This window comes from Ursus americanus, chromosome X, assembly GCF_024610735.1.
Source record: "Ursus americanus isolate L20-20 chromosome X, mUrsAme1.1.p, whole genome shotgun sequence".
Taxonomy (NCBI): Eukaryota; Metazoa; Chordata; class Mammalia; order Carnivora; family Ursidae; genus Ursus; species Ursus americanus.
In genome coordinates, this window is record NC_142164.1 from 109,842,936 (window position 1) to 109,857,893 (window position 14,958).

The window sequence follows — 14,958 nt, forward strand, 5'->3', positions numbered from 1 at the left end:
CAGCCGGCAACAATCTGGAACCTAAGGCTCCTCCTGTGTGCGTGGGGGACTGGGGGTGCCAAACTGAGACTGTCTTCCCGCTGGATGAAGGGGACTCCTGTTTCTCCGAGTGGGGCAGGTGGTCCTTCCCCGCACTCCCTTACAGGGCTGGCACCTAGGCTCAGCCTGCTTAGTGTCTGATCCCAAAAGTTTATTCCTCACCTCCACATCTGCCATGCCAGACTGTCCTCACGCTTGCGCCATGAAAAGGGAGAACGGTGGCAGCGGGGTGGGGCCTCCCCTGGGGCAGTAGATGCCAGAGTTCAGCAGCCCCGCCCAAGCACCCTCTCCACAGGATACACACAATGGGCAGAGCCTGAGCAGCCACCGACTCTTCTGCCCAGGGTTCCAGCCTCACTAGTGAATTTCCTGATGACAAAAAGCTAAACTCTTTGTAAAGATTTCTTTTTTCTTTTTTTTTTAAAGATTTTTTTAAGTAATCTCTAGACCCAATATGGGGCGCCAACTCACAACCCCAAGATTGAGTCGCACGCTCTAATGACTGAGCCAGCCAGGCACCCCCAAGGTTTGTTTTTCTCCGCAGACAACATTAATATGTAATTTCCACACACACACACACACAAAATCAGAGAGCTTCTGGGTCGGTGAACGGGAGGAAGTGCTGTGATGGTCATCCACTGGAAACCCCATGTCCCTTTCCCCCCATACCTTGCCCTATGCATCTCTTCCATCTGGTTGTTCCTCAGTTGTTTCCTTTTATAATAAAGCAGCAATCTATAACAGATTCTTTTTTATACTCAACTAACAGTTCCAGGTGATAGAAAAGCATGGCAAACTCTCTAATTCATTGTATGAGAACACTGCAACCCTGAAATCCGATCTTGAAGAATATAGTAGGGGAAAAAGAAAACAGAAGGGGCTAAATGAAAAAACTATAAATAAAATAATAGCAAATCGAAGTCAGTAAGACATTAATAGAATCATTCACCACGACTACATAGGATTTAGCCAAGGAATGCAAAGACTTTTGTTTTTCAAATCATTTTCTTAAAAAATAAGTAAAATCTTACAGATTTAAAAAAAATAAAAAAATACAGAGAAGTGTAAAGAAAATTAAGATCATCTGGAATTTTGACACCCGAAGTGAATAATTTACTAATACAGCTAAATAGAAGATTGTACTACACATCGTGGTTTTTCTCCCCACACACTAACTTACAGAGCTTTAACAGACACGCAGCAAGCAATGCACGTGCCAAAAAGCAGCTGCCTCCTGGCGTGGGGCCATGCAGTTAGGCGCAGCTTCCGGGTCGCTCCACCACACTGAGCATGCTCAGCTGAGAGCGTGAACCAGCGCAGATACTTCAACTGAGGGCAGCCACCCCTGCGATTCAGCAGCCACCCCTGCGATTCAGCAGCCACCCCTGCGATTCAGCAGCCACCCCTGCGATTCAGCAGCCACCCCTGCGATTCAGCAGCCACCCCTGCGATTCAGCAGCCACCCCTGCGATTCAGCAGCTACGTGTACACTGTGCTTGGTGCACTGTCTCTGAGACTAAGTGCCAAGTCACATCCCTCCTACTGCAGCTGCAACTCATCAATCAGGGTTTTCACAAACAATGTTTTTGAAAACCAGGTACAAGCTGACCCGCTAATGTTCCACATTTATCTTAGCTCACTGCATTCTAGGGAGCAAACACACGTTGTGTTGCTTTTGTTTTTCTTTTTCTAAAATAGCTTTATTGAGGTATAATTTACATACTATATGATTCATTTAAAATGTACAATTGACTGGCTTTTAATATTTCTACAGGTTCGTGTAATTTTGGCTGCAATCTAATATTTACTTATTTACTTACTTTTAAAGACTTTATTTTTTAAGTAATCTCTACACCCAACATGGGAATTGAACTTACAACCCCGAGATCAAGAGTATATGCTCCACTGACTGAGAGAGCCAGGGGCCCTCTTCAATCTAATTTTACAACATTTTTATACTTCATAAAATCCTCCCATTTCCCCCCAAACCTTCCAAATTTAGGCAATCAATAACCTACTTTGTGTGTCTAATGGATTTGCCTAATCTAGACATTTCACATAAACAGAATCATATAATATGTGGATTTTATGCTTAGTTTCTTTCACTTAGCATAATATTTTGGGGGTTCATCCATGGTGTGAGATAAAGAGATACTTCGTTTGTTTTTATTGCCAAATAATATTCTATTGCATGGCTATACCACATTTTATATATCCATTCATCATTTGATGGACATTTGGGTTGTTTCCACTTTTTGGCTAGTATGAACAAGGCTGCTATGAATATTTGTGTACAACTCTTTGTGTGAATATATCTTTTCCTTTCTCTTTGGGGCATATCGAGGAGTGGAATTGCTGGGTCATATAGTAACTCTATGTTTAACTTTTTGAGGAACTGCCAAACTGTTTTCCAAAGCTGCTGCACCATTTTACACTCCCACCAGCAATGTTTATGGGTTCCAGTTTCTCCATGTTCTTACCAATACTTGTTATTACCTGTCTCTTTTATTACAGGCATTCTTGTGGGTGTGGAGTCACATCTCATTGTGGTTTTATTTACATTTTCCTCTTCATGTACTTGTTGGTGATGGGGTTCAGAACATGCTACCTCCATTTATTTATTCATACCCTTTTTGTCTTATCACATTTTCCCCTGTCTGTTCATTCTTCATTGAACCTAGCATAAAAGCACTTCAGTTTAACCGCTTCATCAGATCTTCATTTCTTTATGAAAGCACTTGTGTGATGTAAAACCTATATTAAATAAATTTGTATGCTTTTCTCTTGTTAATCTGTCCTTTGTTACAGGGGTCCCAGTAGAAAATCTGGAAGGGCAGAGGGAAATTTTTTTTTCTTCCCCTACATCAGCTATTTGTACATCTTTTTAAAAATTTATTTATTTATTTATTTATTTATTTATTTATAGAGGGGGGAGGGGCAGAGGGGGAGGGAGAAAGAGAATCTCAAGCAGGCTCCACACCCAGAGCCAAGCCAGATGCAGGGCTTGATTCCAGGACCCTAGAATCATGACCTGAACTGAAGTCAAATCTTAACCAACTGAGCCACCCAGGGGCCCCTCTTTTGCCCATTTTTAAATTGGGTTTTCTTTTATTATTGAGTTGTAAGGGTCCTTTATATATTCTGGATACATTCCTTTATCAGATACATGATTTCCAACAATTTTTTCACATTCTGTGGGTTGTCTTTTGGCTGTCTTTATGGTATCATTAGCAGCACAGAAGTTTTGATTTTGATGAAGCCCAGTTAATCTTTCGTCGTTTGTACATTTGGTGTCATATCTAAGAAACTGCCTAGCTCAAGGTCACAAAGATTTAGTCCTATAATTTATTCTGCGAGTTCTGCAGTGTGAGTCCTTCAACTTTGTTCAAGATTGTTTTGGCTTTTGCAGGTCCCTTGACCTTCTATCTGAATTTGAGGGTCAGCTTATCAATTTCTACAAAGAAGTTAGCTGAGATTGGGATAGGATTTGCACTGAATCTGGAGATCACTCACACTGTTTCATAACCTGCTTTTTTTTCCCAGTTAAATATATTGAGAGCATCTTTCCATTTCAGTAATTACAGAATGTCATATTTTTTCTTATGTAATAAATTCAACAGATATTTATTAAACACTTACAAGACACAAAGTGGTCTGGTTGCTGCTTATCCTAAGATGAATCCCATCTGTGAAAAGGAGCTTTCTACCTAGAAAGGAAAATAAGACATGAACATAAATAACTCTATTCCAAGTATGAGTGAGAGATAAAAAGCTTCAAAAAAAAGTTATTTACAGAAATGAGGAAGGAGGTAAAGCTTGCACATAAATATAGTCATTTGGTTAGACTAGGCTCTTTCAACCTTAGCACTATTGATATTTGGGGATTTCTCTTTGTTGGGGGGGGCTGACCTGTGCATTGTAGAATGTTCAGTAGCATCCCTGGCCTGTACCCACTAGATGTTAGTAGCACTCTTCTCCCCAAGTTGTGACAAACCAAAATGTCTCTGGACATTGGCAAATGTCCCTTGGGAGGCAAAATCGCCCCTGGTTGAGAACCACTGAGCTAGAACTTACATAATCATTTTCAATAGTGGTGTAGTATATCCATGGACAATCTATAATTTATGCAACTAATACCCTATAATTGTACATTCTTGTGTTCAATTTCCACTACTTTTTAAAAAACATAACTTTTAGAATCTATTAAATCAGCTCCTTAAGATAAACAGGTACATCATGCTAGATTTTTTTACGATAAAAGTTATACATGTTAAAATTATTTTTTCAAACAACAGGCAGATAAAATTAAAAGGCGCTCTCTCTCTCTCTCTCTCTCTCTCTTTCTCTCAGTCCCACTCCCCAGAAATACAGTCCACGGCAAATCAATTTTAAATTTTTATATTTATTCAGAAGTGAAGTGGTAAAAGCCTCTTTCTATGCATTTTAATCATTACATACGAGATTCGGTCTATTCATTGCCCATTTCATCTGGAGCTTTCTAAGCTATGTTTTTGAAACTGTGGGTCTTGGACCATTAGTGAAATCAAATTAGAGAGTCATGATTGTAATTTTTTTAATGAAACAGAACAGAATAGATCAGATCAGAGAGTATTACCACATAGTAAGAATAGGTACTACTTTGTGAGAAATTTGTTTCGGTATCATAGAAAGATAGATAGATGATAGGTAATGCAAAATGTACATGTTACTGTGGGTTGCAGCCAAGAAAAAATTTAAAGCCACTGCTTTAAGCAATCTAAATATATATTCAACATTCCTTTTTAACATGGGAGTGAAGTGGTGGATGTGGCAAGCCTGTTTTTTCTTGACTAAAAGAGAACAATTAATATAACATAAGCAAAAATACTTAGTATTAACAGTTACTTCCCAGAAAAGTAACAACACTAATTCCCATACTAAATACTGGTTTAATGTAAATTTAGAGTTAGGGCTCCACCAACTCAAGTTTCCTTAGGAAGTAAATGATTCAATAAGAATCATCTACAACACTTCTACTTTTTTTTTTTTAAGATTTTATTTTTAAGTAATCTCTGCATCCAACATGGGGCTCAAACTCACAACCGCGAGATCAAAAGTCACATATTCCACCAACTGAGTCAGCCAGGTGCCCCGATAATGCTTTTATATGTTTGCAATTTAAACAGCATTGTCGTATACATGAAAAGGGTTGCTGATGGGGGACCTTGGGTGGCTCAGTCGGTTAAGCGTCTGCCTTGGGCTCAGGTCATGATCCCTGGGTCCTGGGATCAGAGCCCGTGTTGTCTGTCTCCCTGATCAGCAGGGAGCCTGCTTCTCCCACACCCTCTGCCACTCCACCTGCTTGTGCTCTCTCTCTCGGATAAATTAAATCTTAAAAAAAAAAAAGAGGGTTGCTGATGTTTTTCAGTCTAGTTCTCTGGTACATCTCTCCTCATTCAGTTGAATCACTAGACATCATTATCAAACATTTATGACCATCTGTACGGCACACGGGACACAGTAGGTTATACAAATGCTGTTACTCCCTTCTGCTGGGGTGGTGGTTTATATGACCAGGATGCTCGTGAATATCTTTATTTCATACCAGGATAACACAACCAGGTCCATGTCACCAATCGATTTTACATTATCATATACATTTTTATGTTCATTTAAGACTGAACTATTGTGATATTTAGCTACAAGGCAAGGTTAACAAAGGATTTCACTGAAATTTTAATAGAACTAAGATTTCTCCCAAAAGTTAGAATATTTAACCTAACTTGAAATGATCCTATTTTCAAGGTCGCTAAAGCCAAAATTGTAGCTGACACACAGAATGGCTTTCAAACGAACACGGACAAGAAACATTTGGTAGACATAGAAACAAATTTTCCCTGATGTTCTGTTTAAAATATCACCAAAAAGACTTGACAAAGCAAACTTTTCTGTGTGAGTCTATTTGTTGCCAGAACACACACAGGCAGGTGAATGCCCGCTCTGCTGATCGATCGGTGCACTCACTGAAAGCCACATGGTGGGGATAGATGACAATCATAGAGTACACCCTCCGGGAAATGCGGGGGGGGGGCGGATAATTCATCTCTACTTCTTTTTTTAAAGATTTTATTTATTCCTGACAGAGAGAGAGAGCACAAGCAGGGGGAGCAGGAGACGGAGAAGCCGACTCCCCGCTGAGCAGGAAGCCCGACGGGCGACTCGATCCCAGAACCCTGGGATCACGACCTGAGCTGAACGCAGATGCTTCACTGACTGAGCCACCCAGGCGCCCCAATTCATCTCTACTTCTAAGGACAAAATTTCATTCTGTGATCTAGTCCAATTCCTCACTTCTGAGATGAGGAAATTGAGGCTTGCAGAGGATAAGACTTCAATTAATAGACGTTATTTTTTTTGAGCCATTTTAGGCCTACAGAACAATTGAATGGAAAGTAGAGTTCCCACGTGGCTCCTACTCCCACCCATCCACAGTGTCCCCTGTTAATCCATACATGTTAATCTTTATTGATTCAATTTCACACATTAATCTTGAATTAGTGCGGTACATTTGTTATAATTGATGAGCCAACATAGGTACCTTATTGTCATTAACTAGAATCCATAGTTTACGTTAGGGTTCACTCTTTGGGTTGTACATTCTTTGGCTTTTGTCAAACACATGACAACATGTATTTACCATTATGGAATCATACAAAATACTTTTGCTGCCCTCATGCACCCCAATGTTTATAGCAGCATTATCCACAGTAGCCAAAATATGAAAAAAGCACAGATGTCCATCAACAGATGAACAGATAAAGAAAATGTTACATTATATACACACACACACACACACACACACACACACACACACACACAATGGAATATTACTCAGACATCAAAAAGAACGAGAGCTTGATATTTGGAATGATGTGGATGGAACTAGAGGGTATTATGCTAAGTGAAATCAGTCAGTCAGAGAAGGACAAATACCATATGATTTTACTCACATGTGGAATTTAAGAAACAAAACAGATGAACAGAGAGGAAGGGAAGGAAAAATAAAATAAAAACAAAGAGGGAGGCAAGCCATGACACTCTTACAAACTGAGGGTTGCTGGAGGGGAGGTGGGGAGGTGGATGGGATAATTAGGGGATGGGTATTAAGGAAGGCACTTGATGTAATGAACACTGGGTGTTATATGCAACTGATGAATCACTAAATTCCACCCCTGAAACTAATAATATATTGTATGTTAATTAACTTGAATTTAAATTTAAAAAATTAGTTTTGGGGCACCTGGGTGGCTCAGTCAGTTAAACGTCTGCCTTCAGCTCAGGTCATGATCCCAGGGTCCTGGCATTGAGGTCCACGTCAGCTCTCTGCTCAGCAGGGAGCCTGCTTCTGCTTCTCCCTCTCCCTCGGCCTGCTGGTCTCCCTGCTTGTGCACGTGTGCTCTCTCTCTCTCTCTGTCAAATACATAAATAAATAAATCTTTTTTTAAAAATTTTAATAGTTTTGGGGTGGCATAGACGAAACACACTTGGGAGCCTGGGTGGCTCAGTCGGTTACATGTCTGCCTTCGGCTCAGGTCATGATCCCAGGGTCCTGGGATCGAGTTCCGAATTGGGCTCCTTGCTCAGTGGGAAGCCTGCTTCTCCCTCTGCCTGCTGACCCCCTGCTTGTGCTCGCTCTCTCTCTCTGACCAAAAAAAAAAAAAAAAAAAGTAAAAAAAAAAAAAAAAGAAAGAAAGAAACACACTTGACCATGAGCTGATAATTATCAAAGCTGGGTGGTGTGTACATGGGGGTTCATTTCACTATTCTCTTTTGTATTTGTTTGAAATTGTCCATAATTTAAAAGTTAAAAAAAAACCCACACATGTTGAGGGGGCACCTGGGTGACACGTCAATGAAGCATCCGACTCTTGGTTTCGGCTCAGGTCACAATCTCAGGGTCCTGAGATCGAGCCCCGCCTCAAACCCCACACCAGGCTCCAAGCTCAGAGAGGAGTCCCCTTAAGTCTTTCTTTCCCTTTGTTCCTCCCCATGGTACTCTCTCTCTAAAATAAATTAAGAAGAGGAGCCTGGGTGGCTCAGATGGTTAAGCTTCTGCCTTGATCTCCAGGTCCTGGGATCAAGTCCCAAGTCGGGCTCCCAGCTCAATGGGGAGTCTGCTTCTCCCTCTGCCTGCTGCTCCCGCTCTGTCTTTCTCTCAGATGAATAAAAATATTTAAAAATAAAATAAAGAAAGAAATCTTTTTTAAAAAAATCACACATGGTGGCACCTGGGTGGCTCAGTCGGTTAAGCGTCTGCCTTAGGTTCAGGTCATGATCTCAGCATCCTGAGTTTGAGCCCTGTGTTGGGCTCCCTGCTCCGCAGGGAGTCTGCTTCCTCCTCTCCCTCTGCCCCTCCCCCCACAGATGCGCGTGCTTTCTCTCTCTAACAATAAAATCTTTTCAAAAAATCACCCATGTAGGAATTACTCTCTTTACTTCGGTTAATAAATGGACCAAGACTGAAAGCATTAAGGTTTTTTTATTGTCCCTGCACACTACTTTTAAGTTTAATTTTTGATTATAGTTTTTGAGATAATTGTTGATTCATCCTGCATACACTTTGCCCAGTTTCCCCCAAAGGTAACATCTTGCAAAACTAAAGTATAATATTACAACCAGGATACTGGCATTGATATAATGCACTCATCTTATTCAGATTTCCCCCAGTTTTACTCGTACTCATTTGTGTATGTTTGTGCATTAAGTGCCACGCAATTTTATGACCTATGTAGGTTGTATATCCACCACCACTGTCAAGATACCAGAAAGTTCCAATACCACAAGCATAAGGATTCCTCACTTTGTCCTTTTATAACCATACTCACATTTTTGAACCCCCACCCCCAATCCCTAAACCCTGGCAACTAGTAATCTCTCCTCAATTTCTAAAATTCTGTCACTTCAAAAATTCTGTATGAATGGAATCATTAAGTATGTAATCTTTTGGGATTTTTTTCATGCAAAATAATTCCCTAGCAATTCATCCAATCTTTGTATATCAATAGTTTCTTTCCTTTCATTGCTGAGTAGAATTCTATGGTATGGATGTACCATAATTTAACTATTCACCCATTGAGGGACATCTAGGCTGATTTCACTTTTTGGCTATTACAAATAAAGCTGCCATGAACATTCACAGATGCATTTTTCATCTAACGTTTTGTTTTGCTGCTATTATAGTAATTTCCCCTTCTATTCATTAATCTTAGAAGACTAGTAATTTTTGCAAACTTTTAAAATAAAATCTGTTGGCTTAATCAGTCTATACTTTTGAAGTGTATGTAATTTCCCTTAAGTGAGATTATAAAGTATTTTCTCAATAATATAATGAATTTCACTGGCTTTTCTCCTAGCATATTTTGAAAAGCAATTCTCAGTAGGAATTTGTAAATGACCTTACAATTACAGACCTTTTGATGACTAAGATAGGTCTACATCAAAGCTGGTTTCCTCTTCGTAATAATCAAAGAGAACAATCTTCCCGTGCATCCTGCACCTCATAAATATGTATTAGGAGACAAATTTTCCAAATGATACATCCATATGCCATCACTAAGGTCCAGAGAACATGTTACAGGTTTGAAATTTGAGCCCTTAGGTCTTTCGGCATAAAGTACAATAATGACATTTAGCCACAGATATACTGAAAATTTCCAATTCGCTTGGGAATTCTATTTTCAAAAACCACCACTGATCTTTTTAAAAGCAAAGCATGCTTTTGTCATGGTTATTTACCTGCCACCATCTCTTAGCTCTAAACTAACACTTTTTTTTACTCTGCTCTGTGATGCCAGGGCTGAGATTCTGCAAACTGCTTTTCCCAAACTCCCATGCCCATTGCCTCCCTATTAGGTTCTGTCAGTGGAGTGTTTTGATGGCAGATTGAAAGGAAGAAGGGACCTCTGGTTGCCAGCTTCTATCAACAGCTTCCCCCCCTAGTTCCAGTCTCCAGCTTCTTTCAGTCTTCCCAGCACACCACCAGATCCCCAGAGGCACCAACACTCACTGGTCACACCTTTCTTGGTGGTCTGACCTCCGGCTGAGTAGTACACCCTCAGCTACGTGAGCAGGGGCTGTGTGAAGTGCCTCCACCAAGAGGTCCAAGAGCCAGCCAGCTTGAGAACTCTCCTTCACACTCCCGGTTCTGGTAACCCCACTTCTTTCTTTTTGTTCTCCCAGCCCAGCTGTAGCAACTGCTTGCAGTTACCAATATCAAGCCCTAGGGGCACAGGAAGCAATGACAAATATCTGGGTTACCTTGTTGTCCCCTCTTTCATCTAACATCCATGTACCCAATTCTCTGTATTGAATCTGCTCTATTGGAGATACTTAGCATGGCTTTGTTTTCCTGTAGCTTTTATACAGTTGCAAACAAAATGTTGTCAACTTCCCACCCCCAACATTTTGGTATCTTTTCTATCTCCTTTCCAACTACAAGGGTCATGTTCCTTATTCAGGAGAATCAGTGGTTGAATTCAGGACTTGGAGCTGGAAGGGGGCAGGGTTAGGTACTATCAGAGATTCTGTTGTATGCAACAAATGGACTCAGGAAGGGAATCTATTGAAAGATAAGAGCAACTCACGAAATCAAAGGAACCGATTTCTAAAGGGTGGGAACCAGAGCCATTCCAGAGATCAGGAAAGTGGGAACCAATGGAAGGCACCTTGGGGTACTTTAGCAGCATGAAACCACAGAATCCACATTCCAGGAAGGGTGTGGCTGACTGGCCCCACTGGGGTTAAGTGCCTACCCTTTGGCTGGTCGAAGGTGGGGTATCTTTTGTTTGTTTGTTCGTTTAAAGATTTTTTTTTAAGTTCTCTCTACACCCAATGTCGGGCTCAAACCTAACCCTGAAGAGATAAAGAGTTGCACACTCCACGGACTGAACCAGCCCAGGCACCCCGAGGGTGAGGTACCTTGATAGACAATGCTACCAATCTATAAGAAGTTGGAAGAACAAAGAGGAATTCAACCAAAAGAAATTTAGCATGCTGTTTCCTGGAGAAGGAAGAATGGATGATAGCCAGCAATTACAACAAATTTTCACTATATTGAACTTCAGAAGCAGTCTTCCTTTGTAAATTACAGTGCATTGTATACTAAAACTTTGAATAAAAGAACAATGATCTTGGAGTAGAATGCTCAGAGGAATTTTTCTAAAAGAAGTTTCTACATGTGAAGCCTTGTTATCACTACTTATGGATTGGGACAGACCGGGAGGAGTTTCCTATTCAATATTTTTCATTTGACAAATATTTATTTACTCCGCCCCAGTGATTCTAAGTCTAAGCCCCAGGGATTCTGGTCTAGGTCATTTCCTTTATTCACTGTCAAATGCAGAGCTCATGTTGCTTAACATTAACAGCCAGCACAACGGGGAAAGTTGGCCTTTCAGAAATCCAGAGGGACACACACAAAAGTTAAATATTAACACATATATAAGTATAAAACAATGACTTCACTTTACCTAATAAAATATCACAATAGTAAATGAAAACAAAGTATAAGTTCAAACGAATACGGTGTTTTCTATTTTACAATAATTTTCCTTCAACTCCCTCTAACACAAGTGCATTAAACAATATTTTAAGAGAAATGACTTGGAATTCTATCACATCAAGACAATTCATTTGTGTGCACTACTCTTCTACCATTCTTTATATCTTTTTCAAAAACGTGTGGGTTTTTTCCCCTGCTTCTTATAAGAGTAATGTTTGTCCATTGGAGAATTTTTTTAAATAGAGCAATGTATGAATAATAAAATAACCATCATTCATAATACCAGTAACCAAGAGACAATAGTTATTAATGTTTTCTGTACCTTCTTCCACTCCTAACAATATGGACAAAAATAATTCGGTCAGAAACAAAATTAGTACTCTTTATGCTCCTTTTTGCTTGTGTAATTTTCAGATTTTTCTGTAATGAGCTTTGTTTTTGTAATAAGAAAAAAACAATAAAGGAATGTATAAAAGAGAAGGAATATATGTACAAATAAAGGAATGTATAATATGTCTTGTTCATTCCAGATATCTTCAGTTCCCAGAACAATGCATGGCACACAGTAGGTACTCCAAAATTTTTTTGGTTGGCTAATATTTTCACCAAAAACTGGTGAGGGTTGCTTACGAACACAGAATGTCTGGGTATTATTTCCCTCTCTCATTTCTTTTGGTAAACAGTTCATTCTATCACATAGGATCACTTTTGCTGTCTTAATATAAGACCGATCAAATTCAAATTCCAAGTCCAACATTCACTATGTGACCTTGGCAAGCAACCACCATTCACTGCCTGAGCTTCCTCATGTGGTAAGCACTGGTCCAGGGATTGGGGATATAACAAAACAAAGATCCTGCAATTTACATTTTAGTGTAGGGAGAATAACCTATGAACAAACATTTGTCAGATGGTGAAACTAAAAGCACTATGAGAAAAAAGAAAATAGGGGTGCCTGGGTGGCGCAGTCGTTAAGCGTCTGCCTTTGGCTCAGGGCGTCATCCCGGCATTCTGGGATCGAGCCCCACATCAGGCTCCTCCACTAGGAGCCTGCTTCTTCCTCTCCCACTCCCCCTGCTTGTGTTCTCTCTCTCGCTGGCTGTCTGTCTCCGTCAAATAAATAAATAAAATCTTAAAAAAGAAAAAAGAAAATAGAGTAAAGGGAATAGAATGCGATTACCTGTGTGTGAGGGGGGAGGGGGATGTGTTGCTATTTTTTAAAAAGATTTTACTTATTCATTTGAGAGAGAGAGAGAAAGAGAAAGAGAGATAGCAATAGTGAGCATGAGAGGCAGGAGGTGGGGAGGACAGAGGGATAAGCCGACTCCCCGCTGAGCAGGGAGCCCGGGGTGCGGTGCCCGCTGGCCTTGATCCCAGGACCCAGAGATCATGACTGAAGCTGAAGTCAGACACTTAACGGATTGAGCCACCTAGGCGCCCTGGTGTGTTGCTATTTTATAAAAGATGGTCAGGGACTGGCTAGAGGCTTCAAAAATATCCTAGTGTCTGTGTTTTTCAAACTTCAAGTTGTGACTAAGTGTGATCACAAAAGTGCAATGTACAGGGTGATCTGCATATTTTTTAAATGAAATAAAATACCAGATTGCGTCACACATATTGAAGGTCAGCATGGTTCAGTGTAACTTGTTTCAGTTTATTATACAAGTTAAACACAGTAGGCATGGAGAAAGTGGTGGCTAACAATATAGCAACTTTGATGCAAGCAGTCTTAGAGAAAAGTACCCAAACAAGGCCTCCCTTGGGTAAGAGAGCACATACTTTATGCATGCACCTGTTGGTGTCTTACTTATTTAGCAGACCTAGCTGAGTGCAACAGAAACAAAAACACAGGGAAAGTGGGAGAAAAGATTAGGGCCAGAGCTAGAAAGTTGGGGTGAAAAACAAAAGCAAAACCGAACAGTTTAGCAATTTGAAGGAAAACGTATTACCTTTTTGAGACATGAAATTACCTGACTGGGGAAAAAAAATAAAATAAAAGACCAAAATATTAGACCAAAAATTCTACCAAAAAAATCCAAAGCTAATAAAATATGTTGTACATGATACTTTTGGAGTAAGTATATGATAGTGCCTGAATATTTTCAGAAACTCCCAAAGTATCTGCTTCATACTTCTGTCTCTGACCCTCAGTGAGGTGGACAGTATAAAGATTTTAAAGCTACAACGTCTGGGAAGATTTCTTTCAACCCTTTACACCTATAATAGGTTTTGGAAATCATGCCTACCCACCAAATATAAGTAAAATAGATTAAAGAGAGACTGGAAATTGTCTGCCAAGCCTTGTCTTGCTGTGCACTTGAGGACATTCCCACTGAAGCAAAGCCATTAAGACAATTATTCTAGAACAAGGTGGGCAAACTAGAGTCCTCCGGCTAAATATAATCCACCACCTGTTTTTGTATGACCCACGAGCTAAGAATGATTTTTCCATTTTAAGGTAGTTGAAAAACAAATCAGAATATTTTGTGGCACGTTAAATTTATATGAAAATTCAGTGAAAAGTATTTATATGAAATTTCAGTGCCTATAAACTTTCATTGGAATACAGCCAGGTTCATTCATATTGTCTGGGGCTGCTTTCTCACTGTAAGGTGGCAGAGCTGAGTAGTTGCTCCCAATGCCTAAAATATTTACTCTCTGGCCCCTTTCAGAAAAACGTTTGCCAACCAGTGTTCTAGAAATGAGAGCTGTGCTATTTAAACACCTTCCAACTCGTCCCTCTCCAGCCGAGGCCCCCTTCTGCCCCGCCCTGCCCCGCCCCAGCTTTAGTCCCTAACAAGATTCCTGGGCCTGACAAGAAGGCAGAGTGCTATAATAATGAATTGGAAAGCAGAGACACCAGACAGTAAATTTCTATATAAGGTAATATTACTGGTTCTTCCACCGACTAGAGTAACGTCCGGATTTGTTTCCTGATCAGAAAAGTGGGCATCACAGCGGCAACTGAACAATTTCGTCTGAGGATCACCATGGTCACTCTCGTGAAAGCACTTGGAAAATATCAAGCTTGGCAGCGAATGTCTGGGGTGCTTTCGCAGGGGGAGCCTCTCTCGGAGTCTGGATGTACACTGAGGTTCTCTTTGCACGTAGGCATCTTGGCCACCTCCCCCTAGCCTGTACCCTCTGGTCCTCCTGGCCTAGCAGCCTACTTTCTCCTCACCCCCACCCACTCCTCAAGGGGCTACCAAGTTCCAAGGTAGGCTCAAGCAAGTCATCCCGGGTCAGCTTAGGGCAGCTCTTCCCAGCTTCGCCATCGTTCAGTGGGGTGGCCCTAGGACCCCTGCAGGTGACAAGAATGACTCAGCAGGGTCCGGGGCTGGGACGGAGACAAGAACGCTGGGGTAGGGACAAAATTCTCT